Here is a 21,462-nt window from a genome sequence, read left to right as displayed (position 1 = left end):
ATAAAAATAAGAATAAAATAAGAACAAGAGAGTAAAAAGCATTGTAAAGCAACTCTTCAAAAAGATAGCAAAAATATTTTTCTTGGAAGTCTTAGTTGCTTGTCGAGAGTAGACGAAGGTATATTTTTACGAGCATAAATTTCTCTCTCTTCCAATGTATTTATGTATGTATAAATTTCTCTCTCTTCTAATGTGTTTTTGGTGCATTGTGGAGAACTTTCAAGTTGTTTGCGATAGAACCTGCATATCAACACTTCTGTGGCCAACCATCAATATCACTCAAGCTTTATTTTTGCTGGCACTATGATCTACAAGCAGTCTGTAATATATGACATACACTTCTACATGGCCGCTTGCATGCCAGTACACTTGCACGTTCAGTCCGTGCTGCAGCCCTGAAATAATCATCTGCTGGATAGTATCTGTTGATACTTTCACTCTGTTTCCATGGGAACCATCGACTGCCATTAATTTACTAGGTTTTTGCTAATCCCCACAGATGGCAATTCACGGCCGATTATCATTGGTTCTCTCTCTTGCATATACTTTTATCACATACTAGCTTAGTGCCCGCTCATTGCCCTTGTAGACTGTATGGTCTGCACAGATTTTTTTAAATTGAATTTTTATGTTGTTATCAAATTGCAACACCTTCTAAACTTATTACGATAAATAAGGCCATAGAAACATGGTTTCTGCAAAATGTACTTTGGACCAAAATGCACTTCTGGTAGCTGGGGTTCAAGGTTTTTGTTAATCGTGCCTTGAAACTGTCTTAATAGCAACATATTTTCAAAAAGCTTTTCATCCCCATTTCACCCCCCTTGGAGGTGAAATTTTGGAAAATCTCGTCTTAAACAATGCCTACAGGTTTGGTCTGGGTGATGATGAGTCAGTCAGTCGGGACATTCCCTTTTATATGTAGAGACTCATGGAATGCTTTTCATAGCTGCTATTTTATGTAATGTATGTATGTATGAATGTATGTATTTCTTCAACTGTTATTAACTTTAATATAACAATTCTGTGTATACCATTGCTTCAGGGGGCTTTCCAGCATCCATCAGCCTTCAGCCCCAGGTTTGGTTTAGATACATTGATGACATCTTTGCTATATGGACTCATGGTGAGGCTGACCTGCTAAAATTTTTGAAACCTCAAAATACATTCTCTCAATTAAATTTCACATGGAGCTACTCTAAATCCCTGCCATTTTCCTTGATGCTGACCTCATCCACACCAAAGCTCAGCTACGGACTTCTGTTCACATTGGACCTACAAACAAACAATAGTACTTGCATGACATTTGAGACAAACATATTTCTTCAGAGGCAGACTCTTTTCAGCAATACACACCATTCTCTCCTCAGTCTTCACTAGATGTAATTACCCCACCAACTTAGTTCACAAGCGGATTTCCAAGTCCTGGTATTGCTGATCCCTTCAAAAATCAACTTTAGAGTATACCTCTTGTCATGTAGTATTATCTTGGACTTGAATGTATTAATCATCTACTTCGACAAGGTCATGACTTCCTAAAATCATGTCCTGAAATAAGGTCCTTTGTCTGAGATTTTGCCCACCACACCTAGAATAGCGTTTCATTGCCCTCCCATTCTCTGCAATTTCCTTGTGATACCCTTTGCTCCTTATGCAACCATTTCCCTATCCTACGACTTCTACCTCTGACAGTTCTGCTGTAACACTTAGTCTATGCACCCTCCTACCACTATCCTATACCAGCCCTGTAAATGGCAAAACATATACTATTAAAGGGAGAGCCACCTGCAAAATGACATGTCGTATACTGGCTGTTATGTAAACACTGTTTGGACTTTTACTTCAGCATGACTACCACTAAGTTATCATTTAGGATGAATGGAAACAGGCAGAGAATGCAAACTTTCAACGTACAATATTCCTGCTGCAGGGCTTACTCAACAACATGATGGCCATGACATTGGTGCCTGTTTCACCACACATGCCATCTGGATTCTTCCCCCAGACACCAGTTTCTCACAACTCCACAGGTGGGAACTGGCTTTACAACATGTTCTTGGTCCTCGCCACCCACCTGGTCCTAATTTACATTAATCTTTTCCGTCTCAGCATTTCTTCAGAATAAATATTCCTTTCTTCATTTTCTACATTTTTCAGTTTCTGACCTGTCTATTTGTCTCTGCCCCCTCTCACTACTATCACGTACAAAGCACTTAGCTTTCTGCTCTTATTAACTCATGTATGATGTTTTGGCAGTAATTTCTGACTTGCTTACTCTCCTATTTTCCACCTTTAAGCTCTCAGGTTTTCAAATCTCATCCAGTGCAGTCCCCAACAATCAGTCTTTCCTTCTCATCCCATCTGGTAAGTCTCCCCTGACCCAGGGTTATGGTAACTTTTCTGAACTCTCTTCATTTCCTAAACCTTACCAGCACTTTTCCCTCACCTCTGTTATCTCCTCTTCAACCTTCTTATCAGGAGGAGTAGCCACTGGTGGCACAGAAAGTGTTGCTATTCACAATATACATAAATGACCTTGTGGATGACATCGGAAGTTCACTGAGGCTTTTTGCAGATGATGCTGTGGTGTATCGAGAGGTTGTAACAATGGAAAATTGTACTGAAATGCAGGAGGATCTGCAGCGAATTGATGCATGGTGCAGGGAATGGCAATTGAATCTCAATGTAGACAAGTGTAATGTGCTGCGAATACATAGAAAGATAGATCCCATATCATTTAGCTACAAAATAGCAGGTCAGCAACTGGAAGCAGTTAATTCCATAAATTATCTGGGAGTACGCATTAGGAGTGATTTAAAATGGAATGATCATATAAAGTTGATCGTCGGTAAAGCAGATGCCAGACTGAGATTCATTGGAAGAATCCTAAGGAAATGCAATCCGAAAACAAAGGAAGTAGCTTACAGTACGCTTGTTCGCCCACTGCTTGAATACTGCTCAACAGTGTGGGATCCATACCAGATAGGGTTTATAGAAGAGATAGAGAAGATCCAACGGAGAGCAGCGCACTTCGTTACAGGATCATTTAGTAATCGCGAAAGCGTTACGGAGATTATAGATAAACTACAGTGGAAGACTCTGCAGAAGAGACGCTCAGTAGCTCGGTACAGGCTTTTGTTAAAGTTTTGAGAACATACCTTCACCGAAGAGTCAAGCAGTATATTGCTCCCTCCTACATATATCTCGCGAAGAGACCATGAGGATAAAATCAGAGAGATCAGAGCCCACACAGAAGCATACCGACAATCCTTCTTTCCACGAACAATATGAGACTGGAATAGAAGGGAGAACCGATAGAGGTACTCAAGGTACCCTCCGTCACACACTGTCAGGTGGCTTGCGGAGTATGGATGTAGATGTAGATGTAGATATATATTTTCTCCTGCTGGTGAGCAGATTTAGCCGGCTGGGGTGGCCGAGTGGTTCTAGGCACTACAGTCTGGAACCGCACGACCACTATGGTCGAAGGTTCGAATCCTGCCTCAGGCATGGATGTGTGTGATGTCCTTAGGTTAGGTTAGGTTTAAGTAGTTCTAAGTTCTAGGAGACTGATGACCTCAGAAGTTACGTCCCATAGTGCTCAGAGCCATTTGAGCAGATTTTTTATTTATTCAGTTACATTATTGTAATAATATACATTAAATGTATTTGCAATTGTGAGTAATGACAACCATCAACAGTAGACTGGAGTGACGACAATGAAAATTTGTGCTGGACCAGGACTCGAACCCACATTTCCCGCCAACGTTTCCGTGGTTTCTGGGGAGAATTTGTGTCTCTTCATTCCAACAACTACCTTTTAGTTTCACAATTGATATGGTTCATCCAAGTCTTGCTGCCAGTTACAATATGATCGACAACTTTGTTTTCATTTTTTCTCGTAATCTTTACGAAATCAGTGCTGCAGCCAGTCTCTGTTTTGAGGGGCCTTCTGTTAGGATTTTGGGAACCCACCTGCCACAATTTCATGCACCAAACTCTGTGAAATTTGGGGATAATGTTGCAAAGGTTCCCTAATCATGAAATGATAATTTTCACAAAATTTGTCCATCGTTTTCACCACTAGTTCATCAGTCACAAGGCTAGGCCTAGGACTGCAGTCCTCACCATGAACACTGGTGCGGCCATTTTTAAAATCAATGCATCATTTCCTCACTCGGCTTTCACTCATCACTCTTTTCCTGTAGACATCCAAAGGTTGTGATGATTTCAATTGGTTTGCAGTTTTTTGCCAACAAAAATCTAATCACACAGTAGCAGGATTTTCTATTGCAGCACACATTTAAACACTTCACAGGAAGCAATGTAGCAGAGACACAGACCACGCACCACCACTGCTGGACTGAGTGTAGGAATGTTATGGCACCAAGATGGTGGCTGCAGCCCTGCCTACAGCTGCAATACACCAAAATGTCTGTTACTTTCTGGATAGCTGTCATATTTTCAGTGCCTATGGTCTGAAGATGGTCATGTTTTAACCATAACCAGTTACTGTTGCCAATAAATATTTTATTGTAGACAAGACTGTTTTTAATTCAATTTTAAATTATTTTACTGAGACTGTTGTTGACCACTACACTAGCAATTTGGTGCTACACTTCAAGGACAGACTGATAAATATGTCAAAATTTTAAGCATTATTTTCTAGGAAACTATTGATTGTTGGTAACTAAACCAACATAGTGTCCCTTTATTTTCACCCTTTCATCCTGCTAAGTTTTGTCTGTGCCATGGAGGGACCTACGACAGGTTCCCCTTGTGAGTTCACTCAAGTGGAATGTTAGCAGTATGTCAGCTTCATGATAAAAGTTTTAAGCAACTTCTCTATTCCTTTTACTGTTGATAGGGCACTTCACCCATCTCACTTACAAAATAGTTAGCCATTGCATCTTTGTTTCTTGTTTCTGATACATTTCTTCTTCTTCCATCAAAGTTTGTGTCAAATCAAATCCTTTTGCAGTAGATGTATCTCAAGTTGGTGACATCCCGAACACAGCGTACTTTAGTTATATCAATAGCAAAAATTCCATTTCAGATTCACTGTCCCATGGAGGGCACACCATGTAAATAAAACAATTGAGACAAACTGGTAGCACAAAAAAGAATTTGTCACATATCATTAACTCTGCCTCTGAATCTACAATTGTCTAACTCTAGTTTTAAAACGAAAATAACTCTTCGTGCAGTGTTAACTTAAAATATGTTTTTAATTGACTCCATAAACCAGATATGAAGGAGAAACATGAGCCACAACTCCGCCTAGTGTGCAGCCAGAGCATTGAGCATGGGGTGTTATATCTCATCGCAGCTAAACGTCAAAATATATTGCTTATTTACTTGGGACTGAATAATGATATGGCTCTGTTTCCAGTGTTAAAAACAATTTTGATATTTTAGCCCCATTTTGCATGCTGCAAGGAAGTACCTAACATGCACCAAATGTAACTGGCTAATGAATACATATTGCACAGCAAACTTTTTGAAATGTGTGAAGTACTTACTCAATTTCTAGTTATTAAAATAACTATAAGCAATACAAAGAAAGAGCCAGTTCATTACCAAGTTGAAATATCTGACTACAAGGTGTAAATGAATCATTTCTTTTATGAAATATTTTCCTCAAAATCAAATGAGAAAGATTGCACAATGGAGAATGAGCGAAATCTCAAAACAGTGGTATTTAGCCTTTTACATGAAAATAAGTTTTACAGAGAAACTAACTACAGTGGCAGCTATAGCTTTGTTTCATCTACATAAAACATTAAGTTGACTAAAGCAGAACACCTTTTCGTCCAATGAAGATATGGTGCCATGTTACTTCTACTGGTGTCAAGTTACTTGCATGCCATGCACCTTTTAATTCACATGACACGTAACTTGTGCTATTTTGGTGGGCACTCTATTTAAGACAGTTTCTGAGACGGGCCAAAGTGTGTTAGTGTGATTGTGTCTAGAATTAATTTAAGTGTCTATATACTGCATAACTTTATTTAGGCCTTAATGCATCAATAAAAATTTGCACTGTCATAATGTTCGACAGTAAGTCCTTTACTACCATCAAACTATTGTTTAAAAGAAAACCCATTTACTTATAGTAAGAAATACATTGAGGCCATTCAAATTAACACAAAAGCAGTTATACTTTTACTGGAATATGGGATCTTAATTCATCAGATGGAGCAGTGCAGAAGTCAATGCACCTTTACAACAATGATAACTTCTAAAACACTGCACCAACAAATTTCTGGAGTTTGATACTGGGCAGTATTATGTTCAATCTATCCTTCAAACGCTGCCAATGACAATATGGTACCAGTTTCAACTGCACTAGCTGCTGCAATCCACTTACAAAGCCCAACCTAGGTACACAGTGATGTGCTCTGTATTACTGGTGCACTAAAATAACTGCCTGATGGCCGAGCTAGCTACTCCAAGTAGTGTGGTACAACCACCGGATGTCTACACCTCTCATAACTTTGAAATGTCCTAGCTTTTATTTTTGATACAACTGGCTTTATCACTATACTACACATTTTCCTATTGAATTATGAGTTTATAACATGCATACACAATTTACATCAGGTATTTGTTTTATCACAATGCAACAAAGTGTGAGGTTGTGCCTTAGCTCATGCAGCAGATGGTTTTAATGTTTCCAACTGAAATGTATGAGGAAGAGTCTGAGTTGTTATGGATGCACACTCTTAAACTAGTGTTTGGGTAATTGTGCTTGGAAAACAAAAATGTACACCAGCTTCCCTTTTTTATTTTCCTGTTTGATTAGTCAAACTTTTATTTTATGTATTCTTTTCTACTTTATCCATATCTGCTTGCACATTTTGAACATTTTTCACCAAATCACATTGCCAATGAATTTATATGGTTCACAAATACCACAACAGTTTGATGTCTTCTTTAAGATCATTATTAAGTGCACATAAGAATTTCCTGTTGTTGCCTTTATCTTTTTAGGAGTCAAACTGCTCTACCAGTGCCTCTTCAGAGTTGCTTTCAATTTTTTGTGCCCAGTTTATAAGCATGAGGGATTTCTTCAGCAGTGTAATTGTGTGGTAAATTTGTTTTATATACGCTGATTAACAGTTCTTAAAACTTTTAACCCCAATATAATGAACAAATCTGTATAACTTCAAAAATATCTCTGTAATTCGTACTTCTTTGTCAGCTCAAATCATTTGTTGCTCTATCAAATTCTAATCACAGTGATGAATCAATCAGTCTTTCTTAATCAATTGCTCTGCAAACGAGCTTTTCTCTGCTGTGCAAATTTTTGTTGGGTCCTGTCTTTCTACTATGCTGACGAAAGTGCAGATAGGAAAATCTATTGCAAACTTTAAAGTAACTTCAGGGAAGCTGTTTTGCTTTCCACTTCATCACTTGTTTTCTTTTTTATTATTTAGCTTTTCCCCTTTCTATACCTATGAAGGCTCACTCAACTGTAATTAATTCCTCTCCTCTTGTAATGCATGCTGAACGTGAATAGGTTGTCTGGCTGTTGAGACAAGATGATCATTAGAGAGAAATCTCTGCTGCACGTTAGCTGTGTTATGCATGCTTAGGCTTGAGACTTTCTAGGTTGACAGCCTTTCTCCTTGCATCCCATTGCTCCTTTAGCTCAATTTCTAAAACTCCTAGGGGATGCTTATAGCACAAACTTGACTAAACAAGGAGAGTCTATGAGGACAATCCTACGGATTACCTCTGCTCTAAACTGAGATCTAACTGTGGTAACAGAGAACTTTTAAATATATCAAGGATGGAGAGCACATCTGAAAAGGCACACTGAAATCTGTCAATACATTGTGCAGTGGCACCCAAGCAGTGTCTTGCCAAGTATGGTTCTAAGCAGAATTCACAACTTATAAGATCCAGTCATGTATACAGATATGATACATTGTTTCCATTGTCTGAAATGCGGATATCACATTCATGTATAAGAGTAAACCCAGCGGTGTTCAATATAAATGTTCAGCTGATACACAGAAAAATATTTCTGTCATCAGACGTGTGTGTCAACTGCTCACGCAGCCATCTTGTTTACAGAATGGATTGCCCTGTAAATAAAAAGAAAACAAAGAGGAGTCAAAAGTGATAAGTAGGTAACATTTTGCTGCATCAACAAAAGCATATAAGACACAACAACCTGAGTCTTCTACCCCTTATTCATATCAGCTTTGAAGAAACTAGAGCAAATAATCAATGCTCATCGTAGAAAAAAAGGTCCGATAGCAGCACAGTGATATGTACATGTAACTACACATACAAGGGTGCCATAGCTAGCAACTAGATCTGCTATCATCTCCTCCCCACTCCCCTCCTTCCCACTGTGCAAGTTACTGTGCAATTATCTACATCATTCACACTTTATATTTCATCCCACGGTGCGTTTGAAGAATTTTGAGTCGTATGTTCATGTGAACAATGATATTATGTTACATGTTTGCTGACTGGATGCAGCCAGTTGTTTGTTTTTGGTTTCATTTTGCTACAAAAAAATATAACAGGCACTTGTTAGCATAATATGGCACTAAGATTATAAATTTTAAATGGCGATAGATTTGTTCCAGTGCACAGAATCTTGTGGTTCATCCTAAATATACATTTTTAACTTAGGTTGTCTCACAGTACATGGACCAATAATTCATAAACAAACCACAGATTATAACAAAGTAAAGACATAGTGCCTTGTCTCAGAGATTATTCATACAGATAATTACTATAAAATTTTTCATTCTTTACAACAACTTGTTTAAAAGTATTACTATTACAAATACATGACAGTTAAGAACATATAAAACTTGCCGGCTTAGTATCAACACAATATAATTCTTACCGTTTCTTTCCATACAGTGCTTTGGGAATTATCTTGATGAGACTTACCAAACAAAAGCGCTGGCAGGTCGATAGACACACAAACACAAACATACACACAAAATTCTTGCCTTTAGAAATGTCTGCTTTAGAAATGTCTGCTGTGTGCGAGTGTATACCTGTCCTTTTTTCCCCCTAAGGTAAGTCTTTCCGCTCCCGGGGTTGGAATGACTCCTTACCCTCTCCCTTAAAACCCATATCCTTTTGTCTTTCCCTCTCCTTCCCTCTTTCCTGATGAGGCAACGGTTTGTTGCGAAAGTTTGAATTTTGTGTGTATGTTTGTGTTTGTTTGTGTGTCTATCGACCTGCCAGCGCTTTTGTTTGGTAAGTCTCATCATCTAAAAATATACCTAAAAACAAAGATGATGTGACTTACCAAATAAAAGTGCTGGCAGGTCAACAGACACACAAACGAACACAAACATACACACAAAATTCAAGCTTTCGCAACAAACCGTTGCCTCATCAGGAAAGAGGGAAGGAGAGGGAAAGACGAAAGGATGTGGGTTTTAAGGGAGAGGGTAAGGAGTCATTCCAGTCCCGGGAGTGGAAAGACTTACCTTAGGGGGAAAAAAGGACGGGTATACACTCGCGCACACACACGTATCCATCCACACATATACAGACTTATGTAAAGGCAACTCTTTGCCTTTACAAATGTCTGCTTGTGTCTGTGTATATGCGGATGGATATGTGTGTGTGTGCGAGTGTATACCTGTCCTTTTTTCCCCCAAAGGTAAGTCTTTCCGCTCCCGGGATTGGAATGACTCCTTACCCTCTCCCTTAAAACCCAAATCCTTTTGTCTTTCCCTCTCCTTCCCTCTTTCCTGACGAGGCAACCGTTGGTTGCGAAAGCTAGAATTTTGTGTGTATGTTTGTGTTTGTTTGTGTGTCTATCGACCTGCCAGCGCTTTTGTTTGGTAAGTCTCATCATCTTTCCTTTTACATATATTTTTCCCACGTGGAATGTTTCCCTCTATTATATAAAACACAAACATACACACAAAATTCTAGCTTTCCCGATGAGGCAACCGTTGGTTGCGAAAGCTAGAATTTTGTGTGTATGTTTGTGTTTATTTGTGTGTGTATCGACGTGCCAGCGCTTTCGTATACACACAAAATTCTAGCTTTCGCAACCAACGGTTGCCTCGTCAGGAAAGAGGGAAGGAGAAGGAAAGACAAAAGGATTGGGTTTTAAGGGAGAGGGTAAGGAGTCATTCCAACCCAGGGAGCGGAAAGACTTACCTTAGGGGGAAAAAAGGACAGGTTTACACTCGCACACACACACACATCCATCCACACATACACAGACACAAGCAGACATTTGTGTCTGCTTGTCTGCTTGTGTCTGCGCACGTGTGGATGGACATGCGCGTGTGCGCGAGCGCAAACCCGTCCCTTCTTCCCCCCAAGGCAAGTCTTTCCGCTCCCGGGACTGGAACGACTCCTCACCCTCTCCCCCAAAACCCAATCCCCCCGTCCCTCCCTCTCCCCCCCTCCCTCCCGACGAGGCAACCATTGGCCGCGAAAGCCAGATTCCCGCGTGCATGCCCGTGCCCGTCCGTGTGTCTATCGACCCGCCAGCGCTTCCGTTTGGCAAGTCTCACCATCTTCCTTTTCAAATATATATATATACCTAAAAACAAAGATGATGTGACTCACCAAATGAAAGCGCTGGCAGGTCGACAGACACACAAACGAACACAAACACACACACAAAATTCAAGCCCTCGCAACAAACTGCCGCCCCATCAGGAAAGAGGGAAGGAGAGGGAAAGACGAAAGGATGTGGGTTTCAAGGGAGAGGGCAAGGAGCCACTCCAGTCCCGGGAGCGGAAAGACTCACCTTATGGGGAAAAAGGACGGGTATACACTCGCACACACACACACATCCATCCACACACACACAGACACAAGCAGACATATTTAAAGACAAAGAGTTTGGGCAGAGATGTCAGTCGAGGCAGAAGTGCAGAGGCAAAGATGTTGTTGAATGACAGGTGAGGTATGAGTGGCGGGAACTTGAAATTAGCGGAGATTGAGGCCTGGTGGATAACGGGAAGAGAGGATATATTGAAGAGCAAGTTCCCATCTCCGGAGTTCGGATAGGTTGGTGTTAGTAGGAAGTATCCAGATAACCCGGACGGTGTAACACTGCGCCAAGATGTGCTGGTCGTGCACCAAGGCATGTTTAGCCACAGGGTGATCCTCATTACCAACAAACACTGTCTGCCTGTGTCCATTCATGCGAATGGACAGTTTGTTGCTGGTCATTCCCACATAGAATGCATCACAGTGTAGGCAGGTCAGTTGGTAGATCACGTGGGTGCTTTCACACGTGGCTCTGCCTTTGATTGTGTACACCTTCCGGGTTACATGACTGGAGTAGGTGGTGGTGGGAGGGTGCATGGGACAGGTTTTACACCGGGGGCGGTTACAAGGGTAGGAGCCAGAGGGTAGGGAAGGTGGTTTGGGGATTTCATAGGGATGTACTAAGAGGTTACGAAGGTTAGGTGGACGGCGGAAAGACACTCTTGGTGGAGTGGGGAGGATTTCATGAAGGATGGATCTCATTTCAGGGCAGGATTTGAGGAAGTCGTATCCCTGCTGGAGAGCCACATTCAGAATCTGATCCAGTCCCGGAAAGTATCCTGTCACAAGTGGGGCACTTTTGTGGTTCTTCTGTGGGAGGTTCTGGGTTTGAGAGGATGAGGAAGTGGCTCTGTTTATTTGCTTGTGTACCAGGTCGGGAGGGTAGTTGCGGGATGCGAAAGCTGTTGTCAGGTTGCTGGTGTAATGCTTCAGGGATTCCGGACTGGAGCAGATTCGTTTGCCACGAAGACCTAGGCTGTAGGGAAGGGACCGTTTGATGTGGAATGGGTGGCAGCTGTCGTAATGGAGGTACTGTTGCTTGTTGGTGGGTTTGATGTGGACAGACGTGTGAAGCTGGCCATTGGACAGGTGAAGGTCAACATCAAGTAAAGTGGCATGGGATTTGGAGTAGGACCAGGTGAATCTGATGGAACCAAAGGAGTTGAGGTTGGAGAGGAAGTTCTGGAGTTCTTCTTCACTGTGAGTCCAGATCATGAAGATGTCATCAATAAATCTGTACCAAACTTTGGGTTGGCAGGCCTGGGTAACCAAGAAGGCTTCCTCTAAGCGACCCATGAATAGGTTGGCATATGAGGGGGCCATCCTGGTACCCATGGCTGTTCCCTTTAATTGTTGGTATGTCTGGTTTTCAAAAGTGAAGAAGTTGTGGGTCAGGATGAAGCTGGCTAAGGTAATGAGGAAAGAGGTTTTAGGTAGGGTGGCAGGTGATCGGCGTGAAAGGAAGTGCTCCATCGCAGCGAGGCCCTGGACGTGCGGGATATTTGTGTATAAGGAAGTGGCATCAATGGTTACAAGGATAGTTTCTGGGGGTAACGGATTGGGTAAGGATTCCAGGCGTTCGAGAAAGTGGTTGGTGTCTTTGATGAAGGATGGGAGACTGCATGTAATGGGTTGAAGGTGTTGATCTACGTAGGCAGAGATACGTTCTGTGGGGGCTTGGTAACCAGCTACAATGGGGCGGCCGGGATGATTGGGTTTGTGAATTTTAGGAAGAAGGTAGAAGGTAGGGGTGCGGGGTGTCGGTGGGGTCAGGAGATTGATGGAGTCAGGTGAAAGGTTTTGTAGGGGGCCTAAGGTTCTGAGGATTCCTTGAAGCTCTGCCTGGACATCAGGAATGGGATTACCTTGGCAAACTTTGTACGTGGTGTTGTCTGAAAGCTGACGCAGTCCCTCAGCCACATACTCCCGACGATCGAGTACCACGGTCGTGGAACCCTTGTCCGCCGGAAGAATGACGATGGACCGGTCAGCCTTCAGATCACGGATAGCCTGGGCTTCAGCAGTGGTGATGTTGGGAGTAGGATTAAGGTTTTTTAAGAAGGATTGAGAGGCAAGGCTGGAAGTCAGAAATTCCTGGAAGGTTTGGAGAGGGTGATTTTGAGGAAGAGGAGGTGGGTCCCGCTGTGACGGAGGACGGAACTGTTCCAGGCAAGGTTCAATTTGGATAGTGTCTTGGGGAGTTGGATCATTAGGGGTAGGATTAGGATCATTTTTCTTCGTGGCAAAGTGATACTTCCAGCAGAGAGTACGAGTGTAGGATAGTAAATCTTTGACGAGGGCTGTTTGGTTGAATCTGGGAGTGGGGCTGAAGGTGAGGCCTTTGGATAGGACAGAGGTTTCGGATTGGGAGAGAGGTTTGGAGGAAAGGTTAACTACTGAATTAGGGTGTTGTGGTGCCAGATTGTGTTGATCGGGATTTTGAGGTTTTGGAGGGAGTGGAGCTGGAAGTGGGAGATTGAGTAGATGGGAGAGACTGGGTTTGTGTGCAATGAGGGGTGGTTGAGGTTTGCTGGAAAGGCTGTGAAGGGTGAGTGAGTTGCCTTTCCGGAGGTGGGAAACCAGGAGATTGGATAGTTTTTTGAGGTGAAGGGTGGCATGCTGCTCTAATTGGCGGTTGGCCTGTAGGAGGATGCTCTGAATAGCTGGTGTGGATGTGGGAGAGGAAAGGTTGAGGACTTTTATTAAGGATAGGAGTTGACGGGTGTGTTCATTGGCTGAGTTGGTGTGTAGGTGAAGGATTAGGTGGGTGAGGGCAATGGATTGTTCAGTTTGGAACTGGTATAGGGACTGATGGAAAGAAGGGTTGCAGCCAGAGATGGGAACTTTAAGTGTGAGGCCTTTGGGGGTTATGCCAAATGTCAGACAAGCCTAAGAAAATAAAATATGTGAGCGTAATCTGGCTAGGGTGAAGGCATGTTTGCGGAGGGAATGTAAATAAAACTTAATGGGGTCGTTGTGGGGGTGTTGTGAGGGTGACATGGTATTAGAAGGTGGAAAGTTTAACATGAGGTTGAAATGAAAAAGAAAGATAGAAATATATGGGGAGAGATGAAGGCGAACTAGAAAGTAATTGGAGATCTGGTATGAAAAAAGGCGAAAAAGTGTTGGTTAAGTTGATCCTGTGGTGAACTTGGGTTGGTAGACAGCGATGTGCAAAAAGGTTAGGTGGTTGTGTTGCCGCTAAATCACGTTAAAAGACGGAGAAATTCGGGAAAATTTCGAGAAAATTTCGAAAAAACGTATTAAAGGAGTGGTGTTGTGCTGAAAGATTACGAAAATGGGGCTAACAATTGTAGAAATAATGACGTTAAAACCTGTGGGGAGCGGCTAAAATGATCAGTGATGTGCGAAAAACGGAAGTGGAAATAAAGTTAAAGTTATTAGAACTAGCCGAAATGGTTGTTAAATACGTGAAAGCAGCTGTTATTGAACTAGAAACGGTGGATATTATAGCAGCGGTAGTGTTGAAAGCGGAAAATAAAATTTTTTGGTTATGGTTGGGAAGTGGGTTACGTATTGTTGAGCATATATAGGCGGGATAAAATTGTATAGTAGATTACGGTAAAAGGGGAAGGTGAATACAAAGTGAAACTACTGGTAAAAACAGAAAGAGAAAATAAAGAGAAAAAAGAGAAATAAGACGACAGGAAAGATTTCGAAATGCAAAGGCGACAATAACAAACGTAATTGTTGGGTTCAAATTAATGATATGGTTATAATAGAAGGAAACATACCATGAAGGAAAAATATACCTAAAAACAAAGATGATGTGACCCACCAAACGAAAGCGCTGGCAGGTCGACAGACACACAAACGAACACAAACACACACACAAAATTCTAGCTTTCGCAATCAACGGCCGCCTCGTCAGGAAAGAGGGAAGGAGAAGGAAAGACAAAAGGATTGGGTTCTAAGGGAGAGGGTAAGGAGTCACTCCAACCCAGGGAGCGGAAAGACCCACCTTAGGGGGAAAAAAGGACAGGTTTACACTCGCACACACACACACACATCCATCCACACACACACAGACACAAGCAGACATTTGTGTCTGCTTGTCTGCTTGTGTCTGCGCACGTGTGGATGGACATGCGCGTGTGCGCGAGCGCAAACCCGTCCCTTCCTCCCCCCAAGGCAAGTCTTTCCGCTCCCGGGACTGGAACGACTCCTCACCCTCCGCCCAAAACCCAATCCCCCCGTCCCTCCCTCTCCCCCCCTCCCTCCCGACGAGGCAACCATTGGCCGCGAAAGCCAGAATCCCGCGTGCATGCCCGTGCCCGTCCGTGTGTCTATCGACCCGCCAGCGCTTCCGTTTGGCAAGTCTCACCATCTTCCTTTTCAAATATATATATATATACCTAAAAACAAAGATGATGTGACCCACCAAACGAAAGCGCTGGCAGGTCGACAGACACACAAACGAACACAAACACACACACAAAATTCAAGCCCTCGCAACAAACTGCCGCCCCATCAGGAAAGAGGGAAGGAGAGGGAAAGACGAAAGGATGTGGGTTTCAAGGAAGAGGGCAAGGAGCCACTCCAGTCCCGGGAGCACAAAGACTCACCCTATGGGGAAAAAGGACGGGTATACACTCGCACACACACACACATCCATCCACACACACACAGACACAAGCAGACATATTTAAAGACAAAGAGTTTGGGCAGAGATGTCATTCGAGGCAGAAGTGCAGAGGCAAAGATGTTGTTGAATGACAGGTGAGGTATGAGTGGCGGCAACTTGAAATTAGCGGAGATTGAGGCCTGGTGGATAACGGGAAGAGAGGATATATTGAAGAGCAAGTTCCCATCTCCGGAGTTCGGATAGGTTGGTGTTAGTAGGAAGTATCCAGATAACCCGGATGGTGTAACACTGCGCCAAGATGTGCTGGTCGTGCACCAAGGCATGTTTAGCCACAGGGTGATCCTCATTACCAACAAACACTGTCTGCCTGTGTCCATTCATGCGAATGGACAGTTTGTTGCTGGTCATTCCCACATAGAATGCATCACAGTGTAGGCAGGTCAGTTGGTAGATCACGTGGGTGCTTTCACACGTGGCTCTGCCTTTGATTGTGTACACCTTCCGGGTTACATGACTGGAGTAGGTGGTGGTGGGAGGGTGCATGGGACAGGTTTTACACCGGGGGCGGTTACAAGGGTAGGAGCCAGAGGGTAGGGAAGGTGGTTTGGGGATTTCATAGGGATGTACTAAGAGGTTACGAAGGTTAGGTGGACGGCGGAAAGACACTCTTGGTGGAGTGGGGAGGATTTCATGAAGGATGGATCTCATTTCGGGGCAGGATTTGAGGAAGTCGTATCCCTGCTGGAGAGCCATATTCAGAATCTGATCCAGTCCCGGGAAGTATCCTGTCACAAGTGGGGCACTTTTGTGGTTCTTCTGTGGGAGGTTCTGGGTTTGAGAGGATGAGGAAGTGGCTCTGTTTATTTGCTTGTGTACCAGGTCGGGAGGGTAGCTGCGGGATGCGAAAGCTGTTGTCAGGTTGCTGGTGTAATGCTTCAGGGATTCCGGACTGGAGCAGATTCGTTTGCCACGAAGACCTAGGCTGTAGGGAAGGGACCGTTTGATGTGGAATGGGTGGCAGCTGTCGTAATGGAGGTACTGTTGCTTGTTGGTGGGTTTGATGTGGACAGACGTGTGAAGCTGGCCATTGGACAGGTGAAGGTCAACATCTAGTAAAGTGGCATGGGATTTGGAGTAGGACCAGGTGAATCTGATGGAACCAAAGGAGTTGAGGTTGGAGAGGAAGTTCTGGAGTTCTTCTTCACTGTGAGTCCAGATCATGAAGATGTCATCAATAAATCTGTACCAAACTTTGGGTTGGCAGGCCTGGGTAACCAAGAAGGCTTCCTCTAAGCGACCCATGAATAGGTTGGCATATGAGGGGGCCATCCTGGTATCCATGGCTGTTCCCTTTAATTGTTGGTATGTCTGGTTTTCAAAAGTGAAGAAGTTGTGGGTCAGGATGAAGCTGGCTAAGGTAATGAGGAAAGAGGTTTTAGGTAGGGTGGCAGGTGATCGGCGTGAAAGGAAGTGCTCCATCGCAGCGAGGCCCTGGACGTGCGGGATATTTGTGTATAAGGAAGTGGCATCAATGGTTACAAGGATGGTTTCTGGGGGTAACGGATTGGGTAAGGATTCCAGGCGTTCGAGAAGGTGGTTGGTGTCTTTGATGAAGGATGGGAGACTGCATGTAATGGGTTGAAGTTGTTGATCTACGTAGGCAGAGATACGTTCTGTGGGGGCTTGGTAACCAGCTACAATGGGGCGGCCGGGATGATTGGGTTTGTGAATTTTAGGAAGAAGGTAGAAGGTAGGGGTGCGGGGTGTCGGTGGGGTCAGGAGATTGATGGAGTCAGGTGAAAGGTTTTGTAGGGGGCCTAAGGTTCTGAGGATTCCTTGAAGCTCTGCCTGGACATCAGGAATGGGATTACCTTGGCAAACTTTGTACGTGGTGTTGTCTGAAAGCTGACGCAGTCCCTCAGCCACATACTCCCGACGATCGAGTACCACGGTCGTGGAACCCTTGTCCGCCGGAAGAATGACGATGGACCGGTCAGCCTTCAGATCACGGATAGCCTGGGCTTCAGCAGTGGTGATGTTGGGAGTAGGATTAAGGTTTTTTAAGAAGGATTGAGAGGCAAGGCTGGAAGTCAGAAATTCCTGGAAGGTTTGGAGAGGGTGATTTTGAGGAAGAGGAGGTGGGTCCCGCTGTGACGGAGGACGGAACTGTTCCAGGCAAGGTTCAATTTGGATAGTGTCTTGGGGAGTTGGATCATTAGGGGTAGGATTAGGATCATTTTTCTTCGTGGCAAAGTGATACTTCCAGCAGAGAGTACGAGTGTAGGATAGTAAATCTTTGACGAGGGCTGTTTGGTTGAATCTGGGAGTGGGGCTGAAGGTGAGGCCTTTGGATAGGACAGAGGTTTCGGATTGGGAGAGAGGTTTGGAGGAAAGGTTAACTACTGAATTAGGGTGTTGTGGTGCCAGATTGTGTTGATCGGGATTTTGAGGTTTTGGAGGGAGTGGAGCTGGAAGTGGGAGATTGAGTAGATGGGAGAGACTGGGTTTGTGTGCAATGAGAGGTGGTTGAGGTTTGCTGGAAAGGTTGTGAAGGGTGAGTGAGTTGCCTTTCCGGAGGTGGGAAACCAGGAGATTGGATAGTTTTTTGAGGTGAAGGGTGGCATGCTGCTCTAATTGGCGGTTGGCCTGTAGGAGGATGCTCTGAATAGCTGGTGTGGATGTGGGAGAGGAAAGGTTGAGGACTTTTATTAAGGATAGGAGTTGACGGGTGTGTTCATTGGCTGAGTTGGTGTGTAGGTGAAGGATTAGGTGGGTGAGGGCAATGGATTGTTCAGTTTGGAACTGGTATAGGGACTGATGGAAAGAAGGGTTGCAGCCAGAGATGGGAACTTTAAGTGTGAGGCCCCTTTTGGGGGAGAGGGTGAGGAGTCGTTCCAGTCCCGGGAGCGGAAAGACTTGCCTTGGGGGGGGGGGGAAGGGACGGGTTTGCGCTCGCGCACGCGCGCATGTCCATCCGCGCGTGCGCAGACACAAGCAGACAAGCAGACACAAATGTCTGCTTGTGTCTGTGTGTGTGTGGATGGATGTGTGTGTGTGTGTGCGGGTGTGGGCCTGTCCTTTTTTCCCCCTAGGGTGGGTCTTTCCGCTCCCTGGGTTGGAGTGACTCCTTGCCCTCTCCCTTAGAACCCAATCCTTTTGTCTTTCCTTCTCCTTCCCTCTTTCCTGATGCGGCGGCCGTTGGTTGCGAAGGCTGGAATTTTGTGTGTCTGTTTGTGTTCGTTTGTGTGTCTGTCGACCTGCCAGCGCTTTCGTTTGGTGGGTCACATCATCTTTGTTTTTAGGTATATTTTTCCTTCATGGAATGTTTCCTTCTATTATAACCATATCATTAATTTGAACCCAACAATTACGTTTGTTATTGTCGCCTTTGCATTTCGAAATCTTTCCTGTCGTCTTATTTCTCTTTTTTCTCTTTATTTTCTCTTTCTGTTTTTACCAGTAGTTTCACTTTGTATTCACCTTCCCCTTTTACCGTAATCTACTATACAATTTTATCCCGCCTATATATGCTCAACAATACGTAACCCACTTCCCAACCATAACCAAAAAATTTTATTCTCCGCTTTCAACACTACCGCTGCTATAATATCCACCGTTTCTAGTTCAATAACAGCTGCTTTCACGTATTTAACAACCATTTCGGCTAGTTCTAATAACTTTAACTTTATTTCCACTTCCGTTTTTCGCACATCACTGATCATTTTAGCCGCTCCCCACAGGTTTTAACGTCATTATTTCTACAATTGTTGGCCCAATTTTCGTAATCTTTCAGCACAACACCACTCCTTTAATACGTTTTTTCGAAATTTTCCCGAATTTCTCCGTCTTTTAACGTGATTTAGCGGCAACACAACCACCTAACCTTTTTGCACATCGCTGTCTACCAACCCAAGTTCACCACAGGATCAACTTAACCAACACTTTTTCGCCTTTTTTCATACCAGATCTCCAATTACTTTCTAGTTCGCCTTCATCTCTCCCCATATATTTCTATCTTTCTTTTTCATTTCAACCTCATGTTAAACTTTCCACCTTCTAATACCATGTCACCCTCACAACACCCCCACAACGACCCCATTAAGTTTTATTTACATTCCCTCCGCAAACTTGCCTTCACCCTAGCCAGATTACGCTCACATATTTTATTTTCTTAGGCTTGTCTGACATTTGGCATAACCTCCAAAGGCCTCACACTTAAAGTTCCCATCTCTGGCTGCAACCCTTCTTTCCATCAGTCCCTATACCAGTTCCAAACTGAACAATCCATTGCCCTCACCCACCTAATCCTTCACCTACACACCAACTCAGCCAATGAACACACCCGTCAACTCCTATCCTTAATAAAAGTCCTCAACCTTTCCTCTCCCACATCCACACCAGCTATTCAGAGCATCCTCCTACAGGCCAACCGCCAATTAGAGCAGCATGCCACCCTTCACCTCAAAAAACTATCCAATCTCCTGGTTTCCCACCTACGGAAAGGCAATTCACTCACCCTTCACAACCTTTCCAGCAAACCTCAACCACCTCTCATTGCACACAAACCCAGTCTCTCCCATCTACTCAATCTCCCACTTCCAGCTCCACTCCCTCCAAAACCTCAAAATCCCGATCAACACAATCTGGCACCACAACACCCTAATTCAGTAGTTAACCTTTCCTCCAAACCTCTCTCCCAATCCGAAACCTCTGTCCTATCCAAAGGCCTCACCTTCAGCCCCACTCCCAGATTCAACCAAACAGCCCTCGTCAAAGATTTACTATCCTACACTCGTACTCTCTGCTGGAAGTATCACTTTGCCACGAAGAAAAATGATCCTAATCCTACCCCTAATGATCCAACTCCCCAAGACACTATCCAAATTGAACCTTGCCTGGAACAGTTCCGTCCTCCGTCACAGCGGGACCCACCTCCTCTTCCTCAAAATCACCCTCTCCAAACCTTCCAGGAATTTCTGACTTCCAGCCTTGCCTCTCAATCCTTCTTAAAAAACCTTAATCCTACTCCCAACATCACCACTGCTGAAGCCCAGGCTATCCGTGATCTGAAGGCTGACCGGTCCATCGTCATTCTTCCGGCGGACAAGGGTTCCACGACCGTGGTACTCGATCGTCGGGAGTATGTGGCTGAGGGACTGCGTCAGCTTTCAGACAACACCACGTACAAAGTTTGCCAAGGTAATCCCATTCCTGATGTCCAGGCAGAGCTTCAAGGAATCCTCAGAACCTTAGGCCCCCTACAAAACCTTTCACCTGACTCCATCAATCTCCTGACCCCACCGACACCCCGCACCCCTACCTTCTACCTTCTTCCTAAAATTCACAAACCCAATCATCCCGGCCGCCCCATTGTAGCTGGTTACCAAGCCCCCACAGAACGTATCTCTGCCTACGTAGATCAACAACTTCAACCCATTACATGCAGTCTCCCATCCTTCATCAAAGACACCAACCACCTTCTCGAACGCCTGGAATCCTTACCCAATCCGTTACCCCCAGAAACCATCCTTGTAACCATTGATGCCACTTCCTTATACACAAATATCCCGCACGTCCAGGGCCTCGCTGCGATGGAGCACTTCCTTTCACGCCGATCACCTGCCACCCTACCTAAAACCTCTTTCCTCATTACCTTAGCCAGCTTCATCCTGACCCACAACTTCTTCACTTTTGAAAACCAGACATACCAACAATTAAAGGGAACAGCCATGGGTACCAGGATGGCCCCCTCATATGCCAACCTATTCATGGGTCGCTTAGAGGAAGCCTTCTTGGTTACCCAGGCCTGCCAACCCAAAGTTTGGTACAGATTTATTGATGACATCTTCATGATCTGGACTCACAGTGAAGAAGAACTCCAGAACTTCCTCTCCAACCTCAACTCCTTTGGTTCCATCAGATTCACCTGGTCCTACTCCAAATCCCATGCCACTTTACTTGATGTTGACCTTCACCTGTCCAATGGCCAGCTTCACACGTCTGTCCACATCAAACCCACCAACAAGCAACAGTACCTCCATTACGACAGCTGCCACCCATTCCACATCAAACGG

At 44.1% G+C, this 21,462-nt stretch overlaps 1 protein-coding gene across 1 annotated transcript in view; it reads right to left on the bottom strand.

Annotated features, from left to right (window-relative positions):
* Positions 1-6,499: 6,499 nt before the first annotated feature.
* The window catches only part of LOC126174752 (transmembrane protein 237-like), a 76,687-nt gene continuing 61,724 nt past the window's right edge, over positions 6,500-21,462 (bottom strand). Inside the window, exon 6 of the mRNA XM_049921077.1 lies at positions 6,500-8,093. The gene's annotated coding sequence lies outside the window, so the exon portion shown is untranslated. The remainder of the gene's footprint in view (positions 8,094-21,462) is intronic.

The sequence above is a fragment of the Schistocerca cancellata genome, chromosome 3 (assembly GCF_023864275.1).
Source record: "Schistocerca cancellata isolate TAMUIC-IGC-003103 chromosome 3, iqSchCanc2.1, whole genome shotgun sequence".
Taxonomy (NCBI): domain Eukaryota; kingdom Metazoa; phylum Arthropoda; class Insecta; order Orthoptera; family Acrididae; genus Schistocerca; species Schistocerca cancellata.
The sequence above is the reverse complement of the archived record's forward strand: the minus strand, read 5'-3'. Positions and strand labels throughout refer to the sequence as shown.